This window comes from Scyliorhinus canicula, chromosome 18, assembly GCF_902713615.1.
Source record: "Scyliorhinus canicula chromosome 18, sScyCan1.1, whole genome shotgun sequence".
In the NCBI taxonomy this organism is placed as follows: domain Eukaryota; kingdom Metazoa; phylum Chordata; class Chondrichthyes; order Carcharhiniformes; family Scyliorhinidae; genus Scyliorhinus; species Scyliorhinus canicula.
Window position 1 is genome coordinate 78,479,072 of NC_052163.1, and position 20,035 is coordinate 78,499,106.

A 20,035-nucleotide genomic window follows, 5' to 3' on the forward strand; every position below is an offset into this window, starting at 1 on the left:
AGAATCCTGCCTTTAACCCTGTATTCAGCATTCAAATTCCACCTTCCGAAATCAATCACTTCACATTCATCAAGGTTGAACATCATCTGCCACTTCGCAGCCCAGCTCTGCATCCTGTCAATGTCCTGTTGTAACCTGCAACAACCCTCAACACTATGTACAACTCCCCCAACTGTCGTGTCATTGGTAAACTTACTAACCCACCCTTCCACTTCCTCATCCAAGTCATTTATGAAAACCACAAAGAGCAGAGGTACCAGACAGATCCTTGCGGGACACCACTGGTCACCGACCTCCAGGTGGAATACTTTCCATCCACTACCACTCGCTGTCTTCTTTCGGCCAACCAATTCTGTATCTAGACAGCCAAATTTCCCTGTATCCCATGCCCCCTAACTTTCTGAATGAGCCTGCCATGAGGAACCTTATCAAATGCCTTACTGAAATCCATATACACCACATCCACTGCCCGACCTTCATCAATGTGTCTCGTCACATCCTCAAAGAATTCAATGAGGCTTGTGTGTCATGACCTGCCCCTCACAAAGCCATGCTGACTATCTTTAATCAAACTATGTTTTTCAAAATAATCATCAACCCTATCTCTTAGATTCCTTTCCAGTATTTTGCTCAACACAGACATAAGACTGATTGGTCTGTAATTCCCAGGGATTTCCCTATTCCCTTTCTTGAACAGGGGAACAACATTCGCCTCCCTCCAATCATCCGGTACTACTCCAGTGGAGAGTGAGGATGCAAATATCATCGCTAACGGCACAGCAATCTCTTCCCTCGCTTCCCGTAGTAACCTTGGGTATATCCGGTCAAGCCTAGGGGGCTTATCTATCCTGATGCTTTTCAAAATTTCCAGGAGAATCCTTCTTAATATCAACCTGTTCGAGTCTATTAACCTGGTTCACACTGTTCTCATGAGCAACAAGGTCTATCTCTCTTACTGAAGCAAAATATTCATTTCGGGCCTCCCCTAGTTCCTCAGACTCTAGGCACAAGTTCCCTCCACTAACCCTGATCGGCCCTTCTCTCACTCTGATCATCATCTTATTTCTCACATAAGTATAGAACGCCTTGAGGTTTTCCTGAATCCTTCCCGCCAGGGCTTTTACATGCCCCCATCTACCTGTCCTCAGTCCATTTTTGAGTTCCTTCCTGGCTACCTTGTAACCCTCTAGAGCTGTGCCAAGGCTCCTTCACCTTATCATTCCTTCCTTGTCACAGTGGGACAAAACTATCCAGCACTCACCGCAAGTGCTCCTTAAACAACCCCCACATTACTGTTGCGCATTTCCCCAAGAACAATTTTTCCCACTTTATGCTCCTCACCTCCTGTCTAATGGCAGTATAATTTCCCCTCCCCCAATTAAATACCTTCCCATACTGTCTGTTCCTATCCCTCTCCATGACTGTGGTAAAGGTCAAGGAATTGTGGTCACTGTCACCGAAATGCTCTCCCACCGAGACATCTGACACCTGGCCTGGTTCGTTGCCAAGCACCAAATCTAATATGGCCTTCCCCCTAGTCGGCCTATGTACATATTGAGTCAGGAATCCTTCCTGTACACACCTGACAAAATCTGCTCCATCCAAACCATTTGCACTAAGGAGGTTCCAGTCAATATTAGGGAAGTTGAAGTCACCCATGACAACAACTCTGTTACCTCTGCACTTTTCCAAGATCTGCCGCCCAATCTGTTCCTCTATCTCTCTGCTGCTATTGGGGGGTCTATACAAAACTCCCAATAAAATAACTGCCTTTCTTGTTTCTGACTTCCACCCATACTGACTCAGTAGACAAACCCTCCTCAACTACCTCCTTTTCTGAATCTCTGGTGCACTCCCTAATTAACAGTGCCACTCCCCCTCCTCTTTTACCACCCTCCCTATTCTTCTGAAAACATCTAAACCCCGGAACATCTAACAACCATTCCTCCCCCTGTGAAATCCATGTCTCCGTAATAGCCACATCGTAGTTCTAAGTACTGATCCATGCTCTAAGTTCATCTCCCTTATTCCTGACACTCCTTGCATTGAAACAGACACACTTTAACCCACTCCACTGAGTGCAACTTTGCCCTATCAACTGTCTATCCTTTCTCACAGACTTGCTGCATACTAGGGTTCCCAACCCTCCAGGATTGGCCTGGACTGACCAGGAATTCAGGATCCATCTCCAGGACATTGAGCTGTGCGACCCTGTAGAAAAATAATTGAGACATTTTTGTTTTTGTCATTTTCTTTGAACAATTCTCTTGCAAAAAACATTGATGTAAAAAATACTGAAAATTTGGGATCGGGGAGGGGAGCTGTTTGGCTGACAGAATGGTATAAAGAATCTTTTACTCTCCAATTGGAGCACCACAACTGATCCTCACTCCTTCATCACCAGCAATCCAGGTGAATAAACCTTCCTCAATGCAAGTGCACAAGAGTGAGCCAAGAGCAGCACAGGAACACCGCAGGGAAATAGACCTCAATTCAGTGTTCCCTGCATCCTGAACACTAATAGCATCAAGGTGCAGATGTGCGTCAGTAATCAATGGATCAACGTCTCTGTTGTGTACAGGCGAGAATGGTGGTGGACAAGCAAGCAACTAATTGAAGATCTCTGTCAAATCTTTTCTCAGCCTACTTTTTCCAAGGAAAAAAATCGATCTATAAAATCTATCCTTATAGCTACAGCTCTATGTCTGGAATCATTCTTCTGAATCTCCACTCTGCAATGTCTTCCCACCTTTCCTGAAGTACTGGATGGAGAACTCCAAATGAGGCCTAACTAGTGTCTTATACAAGTTCAACATAACCTTCACTTTTGGACTCAATGCCCCATTAATAAAGCCTCGAATATTATATGCTTTATTACCTGCTCTCTCAACCTGCCCTGCATCTTCAATGCCTTATGTCCATTTACACCGAGGATCCTCTGTTCCTGCATCGCCTTTAGAATTTACCCCTTTATTTATCCTCTCCATATTCTTCCTGCCAAAAAAATTCAATACATCCCTCATTGAACTTCATCTGCCACTTGTCTTCCTAATCCACCAACATGTCCTTGTCCTTGCATACTGTTCGCGGGCCGGACCCGGTATTATCTGGGGCCTCCGCGGTTCTCCGATGGGCCGAGTTCCTGCCGGCACGGTTCACTTGTGCTTTTAAAAATCGTTAAACCGATGTGATAGCTGATGAGGGAGAGAGAGAGGAGGAAGGACATGGAGTGGAGCGAATGCAGATTGCCGGCCCGGACACTGGACGGGCTGGCTGGGTAGGGGTCTCTACCAGGGCCAAGGGAGGGGGGGGGGTGACCGGGGGGGACAGTCCAAGTGGCCGGGGTAATTGCCCACTGAGGCTGTGTCCAGGCACGGAGCGCCATTACAGTGTCCATCTTGATGTGCATCCACTGACCGCCCACCTTGGGCCCTGGTTCTACAGGGTGACACCGGACGTATGGATGCCCCCACCCTTGTACCCCACACTCCACAACACCCCACCCCCCAACACCCTCTACCCATCGGCCACCACCCACTGGCGCCCACCCAGGGCAACACCCACAGTAGGGAGGCGACGGTGCATACCCCTGGCGAGGGCAGTGCCAGCCAAGGTACCTCTGACATCAGAGATGGGCAGCAGGACCAGAGGCCCTGGATTGGATTGGATTTGATCATTGTTACGTGTACCGAGGTACAGTGAAAAGTATTATTCTGCGAGCAGCTCGAACAGATCATTAAGTACATGAAAATAAAAGAAAAAGGAAACACATAATAGGGCAACACAAGGTCCACAATGTAAATACATAGACACTGGCATTGGGTGAATATGAGTGTAGTATTAATCAGGTCTGTCCATAGGTGGGGCGTTTCGGAGTCTGGTAACAGCGGCGAAGAAGCTGTTTTTGCATCTGTGCGTGTTCTCAGATTTTTGTATCCCCTGCCAGATGGAAGAAGTTGGAAGAGTGAGTAAGCCGGGTGGGAGGGGCCATTGATTATGCTGCCCGCTTTCCCCAGGCAACAGGAGATGTAGATAGTGTCAATGTATGGGAGGTAGGTTCTTGTGATGGACTGGGCTGTGTTCGCGACTCTGAAGTTTCTTGTGGTGTTGGGTCGAGCAGTTGCCATACCAAGCTGTGATGCAGCAGATAGGATGTTTTCTATGGTGTATCTGTAAAAGTTGGTAAGAGTCAGCGTGGACATGCCAAATTTCCTTAGTTTCCTGAGGAAGTATAGGCGCTGTTGTGCTTTCTTGGGGGTAGCATCGACGTGGGTGGACCAGGACAGATTTTTGGTGATGTCCACTCCTGGGAATTTGAAGCTGTTAACCATCTCCACCTCGGCTCCGTTGATGGAGACAGGGTGTGTACAGTACTTTGCTTCCTGAAGTCAATGACCAGCTTTTTAGTTTTGCTGGCATTGAGGGATACTGTCAACCTCTTATGTAGTCCCTGGCTCTGCGACTACATGTCCACAATCGATGGGACCATTCCAGAAGCCCAAAACCCGTCTGTACAGCAGCTAGTCCATGGGATGGGCACGCACTCCGATGGTCCACCCCTCGGGAGTTCCTCCCTCTACCTGCTATACCGGAGCATGTGTATGATGCGCAGCAGATAGAGTCCCAGGAGTGCGCAGCCGAGGTGTGTGTCTCTGGGATGGTGGCGGCTGTCCTCCCTGAACACGAGCTCTGGGGTGTCCTGAGATTCGGGTCGAGGGCTCCCGTCCGTGTTGGTGCCGTCCTCGTTGCTGGTCAGCACCTCGGGTTGTGGTCCCGCCCCATCACCAGCAGTTCCTGCAAGACTCAAGACAAGACACTAGATTGCACCATGCGCCGGTGGATGTGTGAGGGTGGTGGGGGTCACTTGTGGACGGGGAAGGGGTGTTGGGGAAGAGGGTGTGTAAGGGAGGGGGGGTGTTGGGGAGGGGTATATAGGGGTGGTGATGGTGGTGGAGGAACAGAGGTTTGGGGTGTCAGGGTGGTGGTGTGAGGGTAAAGGTGGTGTAGGAGTGATGATGGGGGGGGGGGTGTCACACGTGCTATGGGGGGGGGGGTGTCACACATGCTATGGGGAACCACAATCAATGGAATCTCACTTCCCCGGCCTATGTCGACCTCCATCCCAGCAACTGCTCTTTCTTTGGGCCTGCTGACCATGTTCAATGCCCTCTTGTCTGCAGCTGTGAGGGGCCGCTGGTAGGGTGGTCCTCTCCAGTCTTTTCCTGCTCATGGCAGTTATGAGCGGCCTTCTCCAAAGAGCGGGGGGGGGGGGGGGGGGGGCGGGGGGCGGTGTTGGAAACAGAAAACGCACAGTTTTTGGACAGTCTGATGCATACAGCCCAAGGGGTAGGTAGCTGGTGCCTTTAGTGGCCTGGGCACCCGGCTATGGCGGCCATGAAGGGTGCTGCCATGTGGTACAGGGTGGGGGTTCGGCCGCTGTCCAGATTTGGGGGAGGTGGTAGGGCCACGGGTGTGTGGGACAGGGGTTGGTGCTCGGGGCACAGTGCTGCCTCTCACCCTGGGAGGTTGTGTAGTTTTTCCTGCACTGTTGGGCATTCCAGACGGTGTTGCCCATATCTACCACTTGTGTCCAGGCCCAGCGAACGGAAAGATGGCAGCCTCCTTCCCATCGGGGTATAGGATCGTCGGCCTCTCCTCCACGGTGTCTAGCAGGCTTTAATAATAATCTTTAATAGTATCACAAGTAGGCTTACGTTAACACTGCAAAGAGATTACTGTTAAAATCACCCTAGTAGCCACTCTCCGGCGGCTGCTCGGGTACACTGAGGGAGAATTTAGAGTGTCCAAAGCTCTTCTTTCGACACTTGTGGGAGGAAACTGGAGCACCCGGAGGAAACCCACGCAGACACGGGGAGAACGTGCAGACTCCACACAGACAGTGGAGGAGTCTTTGTCGCAACACAGCCACCAGTGGACCCTGATGAGTGAGGAGCTGCAGAGGGTGGCGGAGGCCAACAAAGGGCTCAAGCTAAGGTGGAGGGCCTGGAGAACAGGTTATGGAGGCAAAATCTGAGAATCATCGGCCTACCTGGGGGGAGAGGAGGGTCCAAGGCCAACTGTGGTGATATAACCACTGTAGTTATGTGTACTTGCAGTAGGGGGATGTATGCCTGTACCTGTAATACAGGTTCCTCCGGTAAGCCCCTGCCGGCTAGCTCCGCCCACAGGGAGCTTATGTATAAATATGCGTGAGTCACTCAGACCCTAGTCTACAGTTGCAGATGGAGGAATAGCATCGCACAGCAATAAAGCCTCTCTTGTACTTGTCTCTCGTCTTTGAGTATCATTGTTCACGCCACAATTTATTGCTGTGTGATTTTCCGTTCACCATGGACATCAGAATCAAGCCTGACCATCTGCAGCTGGATCCGCAGTCGCCTCACGCCAGAAAAGACTTTGTTCACTGGCTTGCAGTCTCCGTGGCCTACATCTCTTCGGCGGACCCTCCCCCGACGGAGGCCCAGAAAAAGCAACTCCTGTACTCCAGACTTAGCTCCAGTGTCTTTCCGCTAATTCGAGATGCAACTGACTACACCACAGCTATGGAACTGCTCAAGGAGAACTATGCACAGTCGGCGAACACCCTGTTTGCGAGGCATCAACTCTCTACTCGCGTCCAGCAGCCGGGTGAGTTGGTTGAGGACTTCTGGAGGGCCCTTATACATCTGGTACGAGACTGCGACTGCCGGGCCCTGACAGCCACGGAACAATCTGACTTACTCATGCGCGATGCCTTTGTTACAGGCATTGCATCGGACCCCATCCGGCAACGACTGCTGGAAGGGGCCGCCCCCGACCTCGCGGCCGCAAAGGCTCTGGCACTTTCCATGATGGCCGCCTCCCGTAGTGCGCGATCTTACTCCGCTAGCCGCTCGGCCCACCCGTCCTACCCCTCGTGGACCCCGCAAACGGCCCCCCAGCAGCCGCACCCGCGCCCTACGCCTGTGCTGCTTGCCGCACCGCGCTCCCTGGGGGTCCCCACTGTTACTTCTGTGGTCAGCAGAAGCACCCCCACCAGCGCTGCCTGGCCCGCACCGCGACCTGCAAAGCTTGTGGCAAGAAAGGCCACTTTGCAGCGGTGTGTCAGTCCCGGACGGTTGCCGCTATCACGCCCCCGGTCCCCTTGCCGCAGCCGCTCGCTTAATGGGCCCCGCTGTCCGCTTCCCCCGACCCCACGTGCGATCAGTGGGCGCCGCCATCTTCATCCACCACCGCCATGTGCGTTCCATGGGCGCCGCCATTTTGTCCCGACCCCACAACGTGCGTTCCATGGGCGCCGCCATTTTGTCCAGAGGTACTCCAGACGCCGCCATTTTGTCCTCCCCGGGACAGGGCCACGGGACACTACCGTTCCTCGTCGGACTCATCTGACTCGATCGCCCGCTTCTCGCCTCCGTTACGCTCGACCAGTCGAGTCCTCGCAACCTGGCACCCTCTTCCACATCGGCCCTGGTCAACGGCCACATGACCTCCTGCCTCATCGACTCTAGGAGCACCGAGAGCTTCGTCCACCCGGACACGGTAAGGCGCTATTCACTTGCGGTCCATCCCGCCAACCGGCAGATCTCTCGCCTCCGGGTCCCACTCTGTCCCGATCCGGGATTTCTGCCTGGTTAACCTTACTGTACAGGGCGTGGAATTCGACCGTTTCTGTCTGTACATTCTCCCCAACCTCTGCGCATCACTCTTACTTGGCCTGGATTTTCAGTGCAATCTCCAGAGCCTCACCCTCAAATTCGGCGGACCCCTACCTCCCCTCACCGTTTGCGACCTCGCGACCCTCAAGGTTGATCCTCCCTCACTCTTTGCCAATCTGACCGCAGATTGCAAGCCCGTCACCACCAGCAGCAGACGGTACAGCACCCAGGACAAGGCCTTCATCAGGTCCGAAGTCCAGCGGCTGCTTCGGGAGGGTATCATCAAGGCCAGCAACAGCCATTGGAGAGCCCAGGTGGTAGTGGTTAAGACCGGGGAGAAGCACAGGATGGTCGTGGACTACAGCCAGACCATCAACCGGTACACGCAGCTCGACGCGTGCCCCCTCCCCCGCATTTCTGATATGGTCAATCAGATTGCACAGTACCGGGTCTTCTCTATTATTGATCTGAAATCCGCCTACCAACAGCTCCCCATCCGTAAATCAGACCGTCCCTACACTGCCTTCGAGGCAGACGGTCGTCTGTACCAATTTCTTAGGGTTCCCTTCGGTGTCACGAATGGAGTCTCGGTATTTCAACGAGAAATGGACCGAATGGTTGACCGGTACGGACTGCAGGCCACCTTCCCGTACCTCGACAATGTCACCATCTGCGGCCATGACCACCAGGACTATGATGCCAACCTTTCTAAATTCCTCCACACCGCATCTCTCCTTAATCCCAAAATGGACTACTGGGGCCCGACCCCGACCGCATGCGCCCCCTCATGGAGCTTCCACTCCCCCACTGCCCCAAGGCCGCCAAACGCTGCCTTGGGTTCTTTTCTTATTACGCACAGTGGGTCCCACAATACGCGGACAAGGCCCGGCCACTTATCCAGTACACACATTTTCCCCTCTCGGCCGAGGCACAACAGGCCTTCGCCCGCATTCGATCTAACATAGCCAGGGCCGGGGTGCACGCAGTAGACGAGATACTGCCTTTCCAAGTAGAAAGCGACGCTTCAGATGTCGCACTTGCCGCCACGCTGAATCAGGCAGGCAGACCCGTGGCATTCTTTTCACCCACCCTCCACGCCTCCGAAATTCAGCATCCCTCTGTTGAAAAGGAGGCCCAGGCAATTGTTGAAGCGGTGCGGCACTGGAGGCATTACCTGGCCGGCAGGAGATTCACTCCCCTCACTGACCAACGGTCGGTAGCCTTCATGTTCAACAAAACGTAGCGGGGCAAAATCAAGAATGACAAAATCTTGTGGGGGAGAATCGAGCTCTCCACCTATAATTACGAGATCTTGTATCGCCCCGGCAAGCTCAACGAGCCCCCAGACGTCCTCTCCCGATGTACATGTGCCAGCACACAAGTGAACCAGCTCGATGCCTTGCACGAGAGCCTTTGCCATCCGGGGGTCACTTGCTTGTACCATCTAATCAAAACCCGCAATCTGCCCTACTCCGTCGAGGAAGTACGGACAGTCACCAGAGACTGCCTGATCTGTGCCGAGTGCAAGCCGCACTTCTACCGGCCAGATCGCGCGCGCCTGGTGAAAGCGTCCCGCCCCTTTGAATGCCTCAGTGTGGACTTCAAAGGGCCCCTCCCCTCCACCGACCACAACACCTACATCCTTAGTGTGGTCGATGAATTTTCTAGGTTCCCCTTCGCCATCCCATGCCCGGATATGACGTCTACCACCGTCATCGAGGTCCTGGATTCCATTTTCGCCCTCTTCGGTTTCCCCGACTACATCCACAGTGACAGGGGATCCTCGTTCATGAGCGATGAGCTGCGTCATTTCCTGCTCAGCTGAGGTATAACCCCCATCAGGACGACCAGCTACAACCCCCGAGGAAACGGGCAGTTAGAGAGGGAGAACGGGACGGTATGGCGGGACTTCCAGCTGGCCCTACGGTCCAGGAACCTCCCAGCTGCTCGCTGGCAGCAGGTCCTCCCTGACGCGCTCCAATCCATTCGCTACTGTGCACCGCAACTAACAGTACACCCCATGAACGTGTTTTTGCCTTCCCTAGGAAGTCTACATCCGGGGTGTCGCTCCCGACGTGGCTCACGACTCCGGGCCCAGTCCTTCTCCGTAGGCATGTCTGGCACCACAAGGCGGAACCCCTGATGGACAAAGTACGCCTTCTCCACGCCAACCCTCAGTATGCCTACGTGGAATTCCCCGACGGCCGCCAGGACACAGTCTCGCTCCGGGACCTGGCTCCCTCAGGTGCCGATCCCATGCCCACGCCCCTTTTTCCCCCCCCACGCCACCCTCCCTTTTCCCCGGTGCCCCCCTATTCATCCCCACCAGGTCCATCCCTCGTCCCCCTGCCCACACTGGAGAACACGGAAAACTTCGGCTCGCTCTCGGAGTCATCCCGCCAGCAGCCAGCACCAACACCGCCAGCACCTGCACCGACGTCGCCACCACAGCTACGCCGATCACAGCGGATTGTTCGACCGCCGGTTCGGCTCAATCTGTAACCTGCTAACCGGATGGACTCTTGGTTTTCTTTGTTTGGACCCTCTTGTAAATAGCTCATCCTTTGTATAAAAGTTATACTTCACCCCCTCCGGACTCATTTTTTACAGGGGGTGAAAGTGGTGATATAACCACTGTAGTTATGTGTACTTGCAGTAGGGGGATGTATGCCTATACCTGTAATACAGGTTCCGCCGGTAAGCCCCTGCCAGCTAGCTCCGCCCACAGGGAACTTGTGCATAAATATGCGTGTGAGTCACTCAGACCCTAGTCTACAGTTGCAGATGGAGGAATAGCATCGCACAGCAATAAAGCCTCTATTGTACTTGTCTCTCGTCTTTGAGTATAATTGTTAGCGCCACACCGAGTACTTTGTAAAGTTGTTTGTGGGGAAGGGAGTGAGTCATCCTGCTACGAGTTGGACAGGGCACATCGGTTGCTCAGGCCGGAGCCTAAAGCAAATGAGCCACCAAGGGCGGTTATAGTCTGCTTCCACAGCTACCACATCAAGGAGAAGGTTTTGAGCTGGGCCAAGCAGAGATGAGACGTGAAGTGGGATGGCATTCATATATGCATATACCAAGATCTGACGGCGGAGCTGGCGAGGAGGCAGGCGGCCTTTGGACGGGTGAAGGCGGCATTGTATGGCAGTGGAGTGAGATTTGGAGTGGTCTATCCTGCAAAGCTGAAAGTGACTCAATTCAAGGGATTTTTATTTTGAGGTGTTGGAGGCGTTCGTTAAGGCTGAAGGACTGGGACTGAGATGAGAGTTGGGATTTGGACATGGTCGATGGGGATGGTGTTTTTCTTATGGAGGATTTTCTATTTGATTGGAGTTTTGTTTTTATGTCTCTTGAATGGAGGGGGGGTGTGTTCGTTTACATGTGTTTTGGTTTCTTGTTTTTTCTAATGGTTTTAGGGAGGTGAGTGTTTGGGGGCCAGGTTACTGAGGAAGGGGAAGGGTGGAGGGAGGTGGGGGTCTCTGGCACGGGTCACTGCACTAGCAAACGTAGGTTGGCCAATGAATGGGAATTTGGTGGGGGAAGGGGCCACGGTCATTGGAGGCTGGTCAAACAGGTTTCGAGGATCTGGGAGGTGTGAATGGTGAGGGGATCAGACAGGCAGAGAGATCGGGGCGTGCATATCCAACTGATTACTGAAAGTGGCAACGCATGTAAATAAGGTGATCAGGAAGGCATACGGCATGCTGGCCTTCCTCGGTCTGGGCACTGAACATAAAAATTGGCAAGTCATGTTGCAGCCGTACAGGACCTTAGTTAGGCCTCGTTTGGAATACTATGTACAATTTTGGTCGCCACACTACCAGAAGGATGTGGATGCTTTGGAGAGGGTACAGAAGCGGTTACTAGGATGTTGCCTGGTATGGAGGGCATTAGCTATGAGGAGAGGTAGATAAACTCGGTCTGTTCTCAAGGGAACAACGGAGGTTGAGAGGCGACCTGATAGAGGTCTACAGGATTATGAGTGGCATGGACAGAGTGGATCGTCAGATGCTCTTTCCTAGGGTAGGATAGTCAAGTACTAGGGGACATAGGTTTAGACTGCGTGGGGAAAAGTTTAGAATGGATGTAAGAGGCAAGTTTTTTTTTCACAGAGGGTGGCAAATATATGGAATGCTCAGCCTGGGGAGGTGGTGGGAGCAGGTACGATACCGGCATTTAAGAGCTTAAAAACTGATGTGACGATGCTGCAGGAGATCCATTTGAGGGTAAAGGATCAGATGAGGTTTAGGAAGAGGTGGAAGAGGTGTTTAATTCGGGGTTCGCTAGGAGGGCTTGTGGGGTGCCGATATTGCGAGGCAAGAGGGTGAGGTTTCAGATGGAGAAGATGGTGGCTGCTCAGGGGGTCAAGTACTTGATAGTGACGGATCCGTTAGAGGGGATGTTGGTGGTGCTGGTAAGCGTATATGGCCGCAATTGGGATGGTGCGGGGTTCCTGAAGAGATTATTGGGTGCCATTCCCAATCTGGATGCCCATGAGCTGATTGTAGGGGGGGTGGGGGATTGGAACATAACGCTGGAACCGAAGGTGGACATGTCCAGCCACGTTCGCTGACCGAGTCGGGGGGGAGGGGGGCTCATGAGGGAGGTGGGGGGAGTGGACCCGCGGAGATTTTTACACCCAAGAAATCGGGCATATTCGTTTTCCTCCCAGGTGCAGATGTTTTCGGCGATTGACGTTTTTGTGTTGGTCGCAGTTAAGGGATTGGAGTATTTGGCAATTGTGATCTTGGATCGTGCTCCACATTGGATGATGCGGTTTTGGAGAAGTGAGCAGCCCAGAGGCCATGGTGGGGAATGAATGTGGGGTTACTGGCGGACCGGAGCTTCTGTGTCAAGATAGGGAAGGTGATTGAAGAGTATGTGGGGTTTAATTGCACCAGGGAGGTCTCACGGTTGGTGGTCTGGGAGGCTCTGAAGGCGATGGTGAGGGGGGGGAGGCTAAGGTGGATAGGGAGGAGCGGGAGGAATGTCAATGACAGATAGAAGAGATTTGGGAGGCGGACGGGAGGTACGTGGGGGACACAGACACGGGTCTTCTGTCAAAGAGGAAGGAGCTTCATGAGATTTTGACCTATTGTCCACTGGGAAAGCGGTGCGTCAGTTGAGTGTGAGGGGGCTGTCTTTGAGTGCGGAGAGAAGGCGGGTATGTTGGTGGGTCACATCCGTAGGGAAGCTGCGGAGCGGGAGATAGTTTGCGTGCGGGACAAGAAGGGGTAGTTGGTGCTGGCTCCGGATCAGATTAATAAGGTGTTCAAGGAGTTCCATAGAAACCTGGATAAGTTGGAGCCAGTGGAGGAGGGACAGGTGATGAGGGAGTCTATAGGAGGGCTAGATTGTCCGAGGTTAGGGAAGGACGAGAGGGCAGGGTTGGAGGAGCAGGTGAGGGAAGAGAAGGTGAAGATGGCGATTGGGAGGGTGCAAGCAGGGAAGGTGGTGGGGCCCCACAGGTTTCCGGTCGAACTTTATAAAAGATTTAAGGATAGGAAGGCACCCTTGGTGATAGGAATGTTTGAACATGCAATGGTTGGGGGTGTCTTGCTGGAAACAATGGGGCCAGGCCTCCCTCTCGCTGTTACTAAAGAAGGACAAGGATACGGTGGGGTGTGGGTCGTATATCGCTGCTGAATGTAGATGCCAAGATATTGGCAAAGATGTTGGCGATAAGGTTGGAAGGGTGTCTCCTGTAGGTGATTGGGGTGGATCAGACAGGGTTTGTAAAGGGCAGACAGTTGTCCTCGAATGTGACGAGGGTGTTAAATGTGGTGTTTTTTCCAGCAGAGTGGAGGGAAACGGAGGTGGTGGAGGCGTCGGATGTAGAGAAGGCGTTCGACTGGGTGGAATGGAGTTATTTGATAGCGGGATTAGAGAAATTTGGGATTGGGTAGAAGATTGTGGCATGGGTGCAGCTGCTACAGAAGGAGTCGATGGCGAGTGTGCGCACAAGAAGTATGAACACAGGGTATTTTGCATTGCACCCAGTCTCCACCCTTCTGTTTGTATTGGCTATAGAGCCCTTGCTATTGTGCTGAGCAGCTCAGGGTGTAATGGGGAGGGGTGGTGGTGGAATATGGGCAGGATTCTCCAGCTCGCCAGCCCCGTTTTCCGGCGTGGCGCACCTCTGCTGGCAACGGAATTCTCCATTCCCACTGCCAGCCAATGGGATTTCTCATTGTGGGCAACCCCATGCCATTGGGAAATGCATGGGCGTGGGTGGGCTGCCAGCGGGGCGCAGGATCACGCCAGCGAAGAATCCCATTTCAGGTGTCTTTATATGCAGATAACTGGTTGTGGTATATTTCGGAGCCAAGCTGTTCGAAGGGGAATATAATGGGGTTGCTCCAGAGATTTGAAACATTTTCAGGGTACAAATTGAATTTAGGGAAAAGTGAGTATTTTGTGGTCTCCCCTCAGGGAGTGGGGGTGGGGGGCTTCCATTTCGCCTGTCGGTGTCGCATTTTCGGTATTTGGGGGTGCAGGTGGCCCGGGATTGGGCAGGGCTTCAGATATTTAACTTCACTAGCTTGGTGGGGAGGGGGAAGGCTGATTTGCTGAGGTGGGACAGTCTCCCTCTGTCGTTGGCGGACAGGGTGCAGGCAGTAAAGATTAATGCTTTGTTGTGATTCCTGTTTTTGTTTCAATGCCTGTGGTCTTTTCGCCCAAGGTGTTTTTTAGAGGGTGGGCAGGCTGACCTCCTCGTTTGGGTGGGTAAAGTGGCTGGGATTAGGAAGGTGATACTGTAGAGAGGATGGGGGTGGAGGGGCAGGGTTATGCCAGCCAGATTTGATGCCTTATTATTGGGCGGCAAATGAAAAGAGGGAGGCTTTGTGGGTGAGGATGGAGGTGGGCTCTTGCAGGGAGTCGGGATTGTGGGCATTGGCAAAAGCGCTGCTCCTGATGGCCCCAGGGAAGTATACGGTGGTGGCCACGCTGAAGATGCGGAGGCAGTTTAGGCAGCATTTCAGGTTGGGAGGTGGATTAGGGGGGATGCTGATCAGGGGGAACCATGGGTTCGAGTCGGTAAGGATGATTCAAGATTTCGAGGATGGGAAGAGAGGGGAATTAAGGAAATTAAGGATTTGTTTCTGAGAGAGCGATTCACGAGTTTGGAGTTGGGCGAGGCGCACCTCACAAAGTCTAGGATGAGCCAGCTGTTCGACGTGCTGGAGGATCTCTATGAGCGATGTGGGAGGGGCCCTGCGAACCATGCACATCTGCTTTGGTCTTGCCCGGAGCTGGAAAGGTTTTGGAGGATGGTGTTCAGCATCGTCTCGGGAGTTTACATGTGGACGTGCGGCCCGGTCCCCGAGAAGCCATATTCGGAGTGTCAGCGGGCAGACGTTTTGGCCTTTGCCACGCTGATTGCTCGGGTCTTGATGGGGTGGAGGTCAGCTTCTCCACTCTGTGACTCGGTGTGGCAGGGGACCTGCTGGAGTTTCTGACCCTGGGAAAGGTGAGGTTTGCTCTGCGGTGGGGTGACTGATGGGTTCGACAACTGTTGGGGTTTGTTCATCATGCAGTTTTGGGAGTTAATTACCGTTGACTGTTGAGGGAGGTGGTGGGGGGGGGGGCAGTGTTGGATGAGCTGGGGGGTTTTGTGGGGTTTTGTATTGCAAAATTGTTGAAAATTTCTTGAATAAAAATATTTCCAAAAATAAAAGTGAGTGAGTTCAACGCCGCACACCAGCGTGGGCAAATTGTATAGTAAAGGACGTTGGCATATCATTAACAGGCCCAACCTGGCACTTTCCGGACCACCCGCGATGCCCAACCCCCAGCCAGGCAGAATTACCAATAGTGAGGTTCATTTTGGTATTGAAAATCGGGAACCTAGCCCTCTGGTTGCTGAGGGAGAGAGAGGGAGTATGGAAAGTGTCCAGCATCGCTATAGTATGCTGTTAGTTGTGTTGTTGGCCAGTGTGGGTGTCTTCCAAATGTGATGATGTGCATAAGGCAAGTTTGTACATAATATTATGCACGACCTACAACCAGTAGGTGGCAGTGTAAATCCATCCCGTGACACTGTGGTCTGGGAGTTCGGAGTAGGTCGTGCTAGAGAATAGACATATTTTGCAGTAGTTCAGTTCCACAATAGAATTGGTGTCAGTAGTTTATGATCTTATTTATCCTACTTATCTTATTATGCAGTTCTTCTAGAATAAATTATTTAAACTAAATGTTCTGTAGTTGATCATTCACTTCAGTTAGTCTACAGATCATGACTTCAGGGATAGGAGGGGTAATGGGGGTGGCCAGGAGGTGGCTGTGGGGTCGGGGTGGTCGGGCACGGACCACCATTTCCACAACCAGCCATGCGTCTGCGCACGCCGCTGGATGCCCCACTATGAACTTAGCGCTATGGGTCATAGAATCATAGAATTTACAGTGCTGAAGGAGGCCATTTAGCCGATCAATTCTGCACCGGACCTTGGAAAGAGCACCCTACCCAAGCTCACACCTCCACCCTATCCCTGTAACCCAACTTAATCTTTTTGGACACTAAGGGCAATTTAGCACAGCCAATCCACCTAACCCACACATCTTTGGACTGTGGGAGAAAACCGGAGCACCCAGAGGAAACCCAGGCATACACGGGGAGAACGTACAGACTCTGCACAGACAGTGACCCAAGATGGGAATTGAACCTAGGACCCTGGGGCTGGAAGCAACTGTGCTAACCACTATGCTACCATGCTGTTTCGTATGGGTGCCTCACCAGGCCACCCCCCGGAGGTATCCTCTGGCCCCAGCTGATCCATCAACGGGATGGATGTGCTCCAGCGCAACCAGTTCTTGGCTGGGATGAGGGTGTGTAGGGAGTGGAGTGTCTATATGCAGCTCCTGCTTGTCAGGCTCTCCAGTTCTGATCCCGACCCCGGCATGCAGTGGAATTGCACTATTCCACGTGGCCCCAGTGCTAGCCCATTAACCTGATCGGAATTGCTCCGGGACCAGCACCGCTTACAGGCCCTAAAGCACTCACGATTCAGTCCCGGCATCAGCACCTAGTCTCCCAAAAGAATATCATCCTATATCTTAATTAACTGTTCTCACGACATGTCCTGGCATCATCAATGATTTATGTGCATATCCACTGAGGTCACTTTGTTCCTGCACCCCCCTAAGAGTTTCTCCCATTATTTCACATTCTTCCCACCAAAATGAATCAATTCAGACTTCTCTGAATTTACCTTCATCTACCACTTTTGTGCCCAATCCACCAACATGTCCATGTCCTTTTGAAGTTCAAGACTATCCTCATCACAGTTGACAGTGTTTCCAATCTTTGTATCATCTGCAAATTTTGAAATCATGCTCTGAACACCATAGTCTAGGAGGGCCATTAATATATAATCAGGAAAAATAAGGATCCCAACATTGGCCCCTGGGGAACTCCACAACAAACCTTCCTCAGATCTGAAAACAATAATTTATCACTACTCTCTGTTTCCTGTCACTCAGACAATTGCTTATCCAAGTGCCTAATTTTCCTTTCATTCCATTGGCTAGTATTTTGCTCACAAGTCTCCTGTGTGGCACTTTATCAAAAGCCTTTTGAAAATCTATATACATCACATCAACAGCGTTATCCTTATCAACTTTCTCTGTTACTGTCCCAAAAAACTCTAGCAAGCTATTTAAACGTGAATTTACCTTAAATGAATCCACACTTGCTAGCTTAATTATCCTGCTCTTGCCTCAGTACCATTGATTTCGAGCTAGTTTCCAAAGGTTACCCTACCACTGAAGTCAAACTGACTGGTTTGTAGTTGCCGGCTTTATCCTTGTACCTCTTTTTAAACAAGGCTGTAACATTCACAACTCTCCGGCCCTCTGGCACCATCCCTGTGTCGAAGGAAGACTGGGAGATATCATTAGTGCCCCTGCAATTTCCACGCTCACTCAGTATCCTTGACTCCATCTATCCAGTCCTGGTACTTTATCTATCTTAAGTAAAGACAGCTTTTCTTTTTTTAAATTAGCATTTTATAATTTTTTTACAAATAACACAATAAACATGCATATAAAAACTGTTACAGTACAGAACAATTACTTCTTCGTACATAAAAACAGAAAAAAGCAGGAGAACACCAGAACATTGGTTCATAAACCTTGTGCCTCTAACTATAGAACAGTCCAGCTAGAGAATAGAGGGGAAGAGGATAAAACAATAGAGATGAAGTAATAAGATGCACAATGGTGCTGCATGACTTACGTAAAACCTTGTAGGAGCAGGTCAGACATAGCTGAGCCTATAAATTTGAGACGGGGTCCCACACTTTTCAGAATGTATCTGATTTGGAACAGAGTACAGAAGTCAAGAGCTCCATGAGAATACGTTAAATAATTATTGAATTATGGAGGCAGTGGGGGAGTCCTGGTGGGGGTTGGCAGGATTTGCATTGTTGGGGGGAAAGTGGCCCTTCGATGGACTTTGGAGGCAACTCCCGAAAAGAATTACCCCAATGAAATGGGCAGCAGGGTAGCACAGTGGTTAGCACAGTTGCTTCACAGTTCCAGGGTCCCAGGTTCGATTCCGGCTTGGGTCACTGTCTGTGCGGAGTTTGCACATCCTCCCCGTGTGTGCGTGGGTTTCCTCCGGGTGCTCCGGTTTCCTCCCACAGTCCAAAGATGTGCAGGTTAGGTGGATTGGCCATGATAAATTGCCCTTAGAGTCCAAAATTGCCCTTAGTGTTGGGTGGGGTTACTGGGTTATGGGGATAGGGTGGAGTTGTTGGCCTTGGGTAGGGTGCTTTTTCCAAGAGCCGGTGCACACTCGATGGGCTGAATGGCCTCCTTCTGCATTGTAAATTCTATGATTCTATGAGCAGGTTAGGTAGATTGGCCATTCTAAATTCCCCTTGGTGTCCAAAATGGTCAGATGGGGTTACTGGGATAAAGGGGATAGGGTGGAGGCGTGGGCCTTAAGTAGGATGCTCTTTCCAAGGGCCGGTGCAGACTCGATTTCCTAATTGGCCTCCTGCACTGTAAATTTTATGATTCTATGAAATACTTACCCCAATTCTCACCGCGTGAAGCCCGGCCCACAGGACTGGAGAATCACACAGGCTTAGCGAATCCGGTACCCAGTCCGTTAACAGGATGTAGTTGGGTTAATTTGACCCATTTGCCTCCTACCGCTGGCACGGGGGGGGGGGTGGGGAGGGGGAATCCAGCCAAGGGTTTTATGTTCCATATAAACAAGCTAATCACCTCTTTCATCTCCTTATGACCCAGAAGATAGCAAGGTTGGCAGCACCTGCAAAGGGTATAGTAACCTAGGCAACACATTAATCTTCATCAATATAATCTTCCCCAGCCAGGATATCGGCAGAGGGAGCAGTGTGTCAGGTCCCACCTAATAACGTAATTGACTGGGGGAAATTTGCCCGAGACAATTACTTAAAGAAGGGGGTAACTACATCACCCAGGTAGGTAAACATTGAGGGGACCACCTAAACAGGAAGTTAGCAAAGAGGGGAGGCCTTCCTCTGAGCCCACCCACTGGCATTGCCTCAGGTTTCATAAAATTCATTTTGTAACCTGAAGAAATGCTAAGAACGCAATCTCACCAAGTGGTAACGAACAGGAATTGCCGGGCGTTTCCTGACAGCTGACCTGGCGAGGTTGTCACCGGTATCTAACGGTAATTAGGCCACTTAATGGAGCACCATGGGATTCACACCTTAAATGACCGTCCTGCCGACTGATTCGCTGGGACCGCGCTTGGCAGCTCTCCGCTAATGAGGGAGAGCAGCACTTAAACTGATCCGGCACAGCCAACCCCAGACAACACACAGCTATGCCATCGTGCAGACCTACACCACAAATCGGGGATACCGACCTAGCCAGGCTCATAGATGCAGCGGAATCAAGACAGGATACCCTGTTCCCCCAGGAGGTCAGAGGGTCAGCCACAGGGCAGCCATTGCTGCCTGGGTGGCAGTGGCAGGTGCTAGCAGTTAGGGGAGTATGACATGGAAGACAGCTACTCAGTGCTGCAAGAATGTCAATGACCTCTACTAGGCCGCAAGGGAGAGTTGGCATCGGCCCCCTGGCACCAGTCGCATCAGTCACCCCCTTCCCCAGCACAATACTGTCACGTGCTCCAGCACACTCTGGCAGCCACCAGTATATCCCACCCATAACCAATGTCGGTGCCCACGGCTGTCCCCAACCATAGTGCCCATCTCCACCCTGAGGTGCATGAAACGTTCAGCTCACGATGCCCCCTCTGTGTCCTTGCAGGAGAAGTTAGCCCTCAACAGATGGGACAGGGCCCAGACACGTGGCTGGGTGCTGGACCTCAGGGTCCTGATGGTACCCAACGGTTGTGTGTGGACTGGAGAAAGGTT